The sequence below is a fragment of the Giraffa tippelskirchi genome, chromosome 2 (assembly GCF_054371585.1).
Source record: "Giraffa tippelskirchi isolate mGirTip1 chromosome 2, T2T-mGirTip1v1.2.pri, whole genome shotgun sequence".
Classification (NCBI taxonomy): Eukaryota; Metazoa; Chordata; class Mammalia; order Artiodactyla; family Giraffidae; genus Giraffa; species Giraffa tippelskirchi.
The window spans coordinates 45,872,821-45,880,870 of record NC_137276.1 but is presented as its reverse complement, the minus strand read 5'-3'; the positions used below and the strand labels follow the sequence as shown (position 1 = coordinate 45,880,870).

The 8,050-nt window shown below is 37.5% G+C and overlaps 1 non-coding gene across 1 annotated transcript; it reads right to left on the bottom strand.

Moving 5' to 3' along the window:
- Nucleotides 1–842: 842 nt before the first annotated feature.
- On the bottom strand, nucleotides 843–978 carry LOC145540053 (small nucleolar RNA SNORA51). The gene has a single exon (XR_014078179.1). It is a non-coding gene; the product is annotated as a small nucleolar RNA SNORA51 (small nucleolar RNA).
- Nucleotides 979–8,050: the final 7,072 nt, after the last annotated feature.

Sequence of the window (8,050 nt, the reverse complement as noted above, 5' to 3'; positions counted from 1 at the left end):
ACATATACATAAGCATATGCAGTAATGAAATACAAAAATAAATATTCTGAAATGATTTCACAACTAAAACAGAACTAATTCTTCTTCTTTATAAAAGTATGTGATATATGTCTGCAAAAGCTATAAGAAATCTGGTGTCCAGATGCATATTTCCTACTGTTGAATGTAAAACCTCCCCTTGACAGCTGGTGACTGCAAATGAGTTTAGGAAGCAGATGATAGCAATAAGTTAACTCAGTATGAAAATCCTCATAACAGCCAGCTACTCTAAGAGTTCCTCTCAGAATTCATCACCCACTGGGATTCCAAAAATGTCAAAAAAAAAGCTTCTTTCAAGAAGTTTCATTTTTCTCTGAATTCAAGCTAAATGCCATGTAAACACCCAGTACTTCTCATAGAGATCTCATTATAGTTGCCAGATGACTCTGTTAGAATTTAGGTATGAAAGGAAACCTCCACTCTTCCTCAAATTCTCTAGGCTATTCTTTGATAGTAGCATTTACTTATACCATACAGAGTATACTAAGATTTGATTTTCCATAACCTGTTTCATTTTTAAGTGAGTAAAGAATTGAGTGTGTTTGTGTGTGTATTTTAATTTGTACTGCAAATGGCCCAGTTTGGGCATTGTGGGGCTGGCTGCCAGAAGTTCACTGAATATTCCTTCTTCTGATTTCAGACTTAGAAGAAAGTATGATATGGGAAGTTGATCACAAACCTATATTTTAGGCTGGAAGCTTAATGTCCAGCAGACTGCCCTTTAGCTATTAATTTCACTCCCATTTTTCTGACACCATTCCTGTCTGTAACGAGAGTGTTTTTTTTTTTTTTTTTCCAAACCTCCATGTCTCCCCATTCACAATACAGACCAGGTAAAGGGCCTGCCTGGGCTGAGGTGTATATGGGGTGGGTTTACTCTGCCTCCTCTTTCTATACAGTCAGTGTAAGTACACAGCCTATGGTAAGCATCGGGAGGCCGAGAGTGTTTTATCATCTATAAAATAAGGATATTGGACCTGATGGCATCTAGTTCAAATAGTAATGAGTCACCTCAAATTAAGTGTTCCATTCAACAAATTCAAACAAGTGACAAGCACTGAGTCAAATTAACTGTAGTCACTTTAAGGACATGAACAACTTCATGTACTTTCCATAAAGAACCCTGAAGTGAAGTGAAAGTGAGTCGCTCAGTCATGTCCGACCCTTTGCGACCCCATGGACTATACAGTCCATGAGGTTTTTCAGGCCAGAATACTGGAGTGGGTAGCCTTTCCCTTCTCCAGGGGATCTTCCCAACCCAGGGATCGAACCCAGGTCTCCCACACTGCAGGTGGATTCTTTACCAGTTGAGCCACCAGGGAAGCCCTAGAGCACCCCAGCACTGGGTAAATGTTTTCTGTATCCTCTCAGGAGGTTTATTCACACTTGTTAACCTGTTAATATAGTGTCGGGATACAGTAGATAAATAGGGAAACAAAATCTCTACCTTTCACTTTCTTTGCTATGTCACATCTTTAACAAATACATTGCACGCTCTCAGATACCCAAGCTTTCACCACAAGAAAATGTGAACATAGATAAAAAGATTTAGAAATGTAACCATGATTATTTGAAAATAATGTTAAACTACAACAAAAGAGAATATATCTGTCTACATATTTGAAAACCTGTCTACTCTAGTTGCCCAGAAAAGTACTTTTCATAATAAAAGGTGCTTAACAAAGTTTTGTTGGTTTGCTTTATTCATTTAATTAGTTGATAATGACAATTATGTAATAAAGCAAGTTAATGAAACAATACATTTCTGAGAAAACTTCAAAATTTACATGTGGAAAACTATTTTAATGCTTCAGAATTAGGCTTCATCTGAATGTGTCAAGTAATCATATTTGATCTTAGCTTTTGTAAACTCTGTGTTTCTTGGTCTTATATCATCCTGTGTACAACACAGCCAAGAGGACAAGAAGATTTGAAAATGCAGCAAGAATTATGCTAACTGTAAAATAGTTACCAATTTCCCTAAAAAGTTTGATGCACAGGGTTATCATAGTTCCAGTCTACTAACAGTTAGAAACAACAATGCACAGAAATTGAGCAAGTACCAAAAATACCTTTAGGGATAACAGAATGCAGTGATATAGACACTATTTTCTAAACAGCAACAACAGTAAGTTGGTACTTTCAGTTAAAAACACTTGGAGTGGTCTAGTACAATCATAAACATGCAAAGCATCTTAAATGAATTAAAAATATAGCATAGTAAGGTAAATCTAAAATGAGGTGTTTTAGATTTACCAGACTAGGTCTGACTCTAGTTGTGCCCTGTGCAAAGATTTCTTGCTGAGCTCTGAATGTACTAAGAATTGAAAGCAAACAAAAAACTCAGGTATGCATTTTAGAAAATTCTAAGTAGTGAGAATTGTTCTTTATATTTATTACCCCGATGGCTGCAAAAAAATTCAAAAACTCAAAACAGTGTCTTGAGAATTGTTTTTAATGAGTAAATTGGATTCAGTTTCATTTCTGAGTAAAGCGTAATTTTTTTCAATACCAATATTTTGATGATAATCAAGCCATGAAGAAAGTTTAATGCTGCAAACATTTATTATTGAACACCTTATCTGAACAAGACAATATGCTATGTGATTTGGGGATTAAAAATAGATAAAATAATTTCCCACACTGCTTATAATTTATTAATGTGGTTAAATAAACACATAACTATTTTATGTATTTGCATGATAGCAATAATTTGAAATATTTTTACTTTTAAATACGATTAGAAGGTTGGATGTTGATAAATCTCATTTTTGATTCATGAGAGAAAACTTTACATGATCTACTTAAACAGATTTAATTAGGTCCAAAGAAATCTAAAGAAATCTTCACTGACACCCTGTTGCTTTCAAAGTTAATTCCAGATTTCCCACTTGTTTCCAAAAGTGTTTTATATCATGACCCAAACTCTCTACCGTTATCTCCCAAGACTGCCTATGTAAATGCCCAATAAAACAGAATTTGGATTTCTGTTCCCTGATATTATTTTAGTTGTAATTGTGTGAGACATTTTACAGAAGAATCCTTTCTCCTCATTCAAGGAAATTATTGAATTAGCAACTTGATCTCACTCAAAATTGCAAAGTTGAAGGTGTATTTAGAAAGTCATGTTTTTAAATACAATTATTGTTTGCAAAGCTAGCCACCCTGTTACGAAGAACCTACTAAAGTAAATATAAGAGTGCAAAATATTCTGAGAGTAGTTAAAGATGGACGACAAAGGCCACATGTGAAAAAACAAATTTTGCGAAGATACTTGTTTTCCAAAAATTGAATAAATTCAACTTCATCACAAAGAACATCATGATTTTTATGGTAGAAATATACAAACTGATTCTATAATTCCAGTGGCAATTCAAAAGACCTAGATGAGCAAAACGAACATAGAGCAAAATCAGAGATTGGCAACACCTGACTTTAAGATTTTTTGTAAAACTACAATAATCAATACATTGTGAAAGTAATATAAAGATAGACAAACAGATGAATGGAACAAAATAGAGTTCAGAAACAGAATCACATATATATGGACAACTGATATTAAACAAAGGCAACTCAGATTAGAAAGAATTAATCTCAATAAATGATGTTGGAAAAATTTGGTATGGAAAATAGTCACAGAAAAATTGATAAACAACAATAAATTATCATTATTGCATCTCACATTTTATATTAAAGTGACTCAAACTATATTACACTCATGAATGTAAAATTTAAAGCAATATGTTTTTAAAGGAAGACCAAGAAGTCTTTTCTGACCTTGAATAAGGCAAACATTTCTTAGAATCAATAATAAAGACATGACTCATAGAAGAACAAATTGATACGTTGTACTTAATCAAAATTATAAACTCCTTTACAGAAGATGTTATTAAGCAATGTAAGTATAAGCCACAGACTATATAATCCTAGAAAAATAGTTTGAAAATCATATATCTGATATAGAACTTACATCTAGAAATACATATATAATCAAAATTAAGCAATAAATGGAATAAAAATAAGCAAAATAATTAATATTTCACTGAATATATATTCCACATATGAATGGCAACTCAGCATATGAAAAGATGCTTAACATATTTCTTACTAAGAAAATATGAGTTAAAATCATAGTAAAATGCATTTACATATCTATTGGAATCACCAAAATTAAGAAACGTATCACACCCAGTTTTAATGAGCAAGCACATGAACTGGAAGACTCATGCAATGCTGATGGGAATATATAATGTTTTAATAATTTTGGAAAAGAGTTTGGTAGCACCTTAAAATTTAAACATTTAATTCCTGAATATTTGCCCAAGAAAAATGAAAGTATAACTACATATAAAGACTCAATTCAAAGGAAGCATAGAATTCATTTAGCAGTAACTGTTTCCATAACAAGTGAGAAATATTAATAGCAGACTTGGAGAGGGGAAATGACTTTAATGAAAATATGAAACTCTGCTTCTCTACATTAACATAAAAAGTAATAGTTTCCCTTTAACAGTTTTAACTGTTTTAGTTGCAATTCTAAAGCATTTTTCTTCTTAAATTGTCAGAACCATTTTCTCTTTAAAAATATATACTTGTCACCCCCATTCATATTATTCAGTAAATGTACCTCTGTCAAAGTCCTATTCATACACAGCTTTTAAAGAAAAGTGAGAATGAAAAACAACTATGTATGACAAGGATTTTGACATTGATTATTTTGGACAGTTTTTTCTCTTGAAAAGGAAACAATTTGACAATCCATTTTGAGAAGTAACTTTTTAATAAGGTAAGGATTATCAGTATAGTTCTCTTCTGGGTCTGTTAATATAATTTTTCAAAGAGATATTTCTTCTGGTCCCTCACCTCATAAATGTGTTGTGTTAGTCACTCAGTTGCGTGCAACTCTTCGGGACCCCATGGTCTATAGGCCACCAGGCTCCTCTGTCCATGGAATTCTCTAGGTGAGAATATTGGAGTGGGTAGCCATTCCCTTCTCCAGGGGATATCCCCAACCCAGGGATTGAACTCAAATCTCCTGTATTGCAGGCACATTCTTTATTGTCTGTGCCACCAGAGAAGCCCAAATAGACTGTGGGATTTTTCACCCTTCCCTGTTACCAATACTAGTAGGGAATTTGGTAATACAAAAGCCTCTCCTGAGAATTCCTTTTCCCTTTAAATCAGGGTTTTTCAAACATTTTCTGAATGCACCAGAAAGTAAATATTTGGGACTCCAAAGACTATATGTGCTCCTACACAACAACTCAGATTTGCCATGATAGTGCCAGTGCAGCCAGAAAATATGCAAAGAAATGAGTATGGTGGTGTTCCAATAAAACTCTATTTCTAAAACAGATAGAGGGTGGGATTCTGCCTGTGTGCTATAGTTTGCTGATCCCTACTCTAAATTATGAAGAACTAAAGAAAAAATAATCTTCGAAGTTGTAAACTCATAGAATATATGCTTACTGACAATAAGGATGATACTAACATTGGCCATATTAACATGACCTACATCGTCTTGAGTTCTACGATAAGGGATTTATATATGTTGTTCCATGTAGTCATAAAAATAACTTTATGAACTCAGTCTACTACTCATTTTGTTTTGTTTAGTCCTTAAGTCATGTCCAACTCTTTGCAACCCCATGGGCTGTAGCTCACCAGACTCCTGTGTATGGGATTTCCCAGGCAAGAACACTAGGGAGGATTGACATTTTCATCTCCAGGGGATCATCCCAACCCAGGGATCAAACCCGTGTATTCTGCACTGGCAGGGAGATTCTTTAACAGTATGCCAACAGGGAAACCCAGGACTCATTTTACAAATGAAGAAACTGACCTTCAGAAAATTTTAGTTAACTTAAAGGAGGGTGGGGGCAGTCCTAAGATAGTGGAGGAATAAGACAGGGAGACCACTTCCTCCCCCACAAATTCATGGAAAGATCATTTGAATGCTGAGAAAATTCCACAAAACAACTTCTGAACGCTGGCGGAGGACACCAGGCACCCAGAAAGGCAGCCCATTCTCTTCAAAAGGAGGTAGGACAAAATATAAAAGATAAAAAGAGAGACAAAAGAGTTAGGGACAGAGACCCATCCCAGTGAGGGAGTCATGAAGGAGGAGAAGTTTCCAAACACCAGGAAACCCTCTCGTCGGTGGGTCTATGGGGAGTTTTGGAATCTCAGAGGGCAACATAACCAGAAGGTAAAACAAAAAACCAAAAACCCACAGATTATAGCAGAGAAGTAGCCCAAACGCTCGAATCCTCCAGCAGTGAGCAGGGGCTGAACAGGGAGGCGCAGGCTGCATGCTTAGGGTAAGGACCGGGCCTGAATGCCCTGAGGACAATCTGAGGGAGCTACTGTGAGATAGCAACCCAAACTGTGGGATAGCCAGAGAGAGAGAAAAAAAGAGAGAAAACTTCCCCAAGAAAAGCTCTAAGGCACAGACTGGCCTGCTCACAGAACAAAGGATTAAGCGATCACCAGAGGAGAGCTAGCTGGCAATGGATCGGCCCCTCCCCCTGCCGGAGGCAGAGAGGCAGGCAGATGACAGCCAGAGCCAGAAGACGAGGGGCAATCTTGGCTCCAGATATGACGTCTTCCAACAAACTGTGAGCAGGCTCCCAGTTGCTAACCAAGTCTTCCTGGGATCCTGAACGGTTGACATCCACCAGGAGGGTCACAACCAGAGATCAGCTCCCCAGAGGAGACATATGGCACATCTGAGATGGTGCTCTCACTGCGCATCTAGGAAATGGATTGGCTGGGTCCAGAGAGGTGATAAGGAGAAGGCAATGGCACCCCACTCCAGTACTCTTGCCTGGAAAATCCCATGGATGAAGGAGCCTGGTAGGGTACAGTCCATGGGGTCGCTAGGAGTTGGACACGACTGAGCGACTTCACTTTCACTTTTCCCTTTCATGCACTGGAGAAGGAAATGGCAACACACTCCAGTATTCTTGCCTGGAGAATCCCAGGGACAGCGGAACTTGGTGGGTTGCCGTCTATGGGGTCGCACAGAGTCGGACACGACTGAAGCGACTTAGCAGCAGCAGCAGCAGCAGAGAGATGATAAGCACCACCCACCTGGGAGAGGGTGCTCGCCAAGCATTTGGTCGCCTGAGCTGCTCAGACCTGGGAAGGGCACAAACACATGCCCAGCTGAGTCTGTGCCTTTGTGGAGTACCTGAGAACCTGAACCTGAGTGGCTTAGACCTGGGAAGTGCACACAACCCAGGGCCCACTTTAGACAGTTCCCCTGCAGAGGAACGTGGAGCCTGAGCAGTGTAGACTGGGAAAGCACACACACGCCGTGAGCTAGGACAAACCCAGTGTGGCCCAGACACTGCTAGCACTCTTCACACATGCCAGTGATATTTGTTTGCAGTGTTCCTCCCTCCCCACAGCACAGCTGAATAAGTGAGCCTAAATAAGTGACCACCTTCGCCCTCTTGTGTCAGGGCAGAAATTAGACACTGAAGAGACTTGCAAACAGAGGAAGCCAAAATAAACAAAGAAGAGGGAACTGCTTTGGAAGTGACAGGTGCAACAGATTAAAACCCTGTAGTTAGCACTGACTACATTGGAAGGGGCCTATAGACCTTGAGAAGAAGTATAAGCTGGAACAAGGAACTATCTGAAACTGAACTGACCCCACACTGCCCTCAACAGCTCCAGAGAAATTCCTAGAAATATTTTACTATTATCATTTTTTATTTTTAAGTTCTTTATTACTCCTTTAATTTTCATTTTTATAACCTACTATTACCTTGCCAAAAAAGATGCTATTTTAAAGCAACTTTCATTATATATTTTTATAATTTTTGTGATTTTGTTTTATATTTTTAATATTATAATTTTGAGAGTCTAATTTCTACTCTAGATTTTTAATCTTTGCTTTCTGGTATTTGTTATCTATTTTGTACTTTTATAAGAATCCAATCTTCAGTACCCACTCTTACTTAGGAGGGTGATTACTGGCTTGATTGCTCTCTCCTCCTTTTGA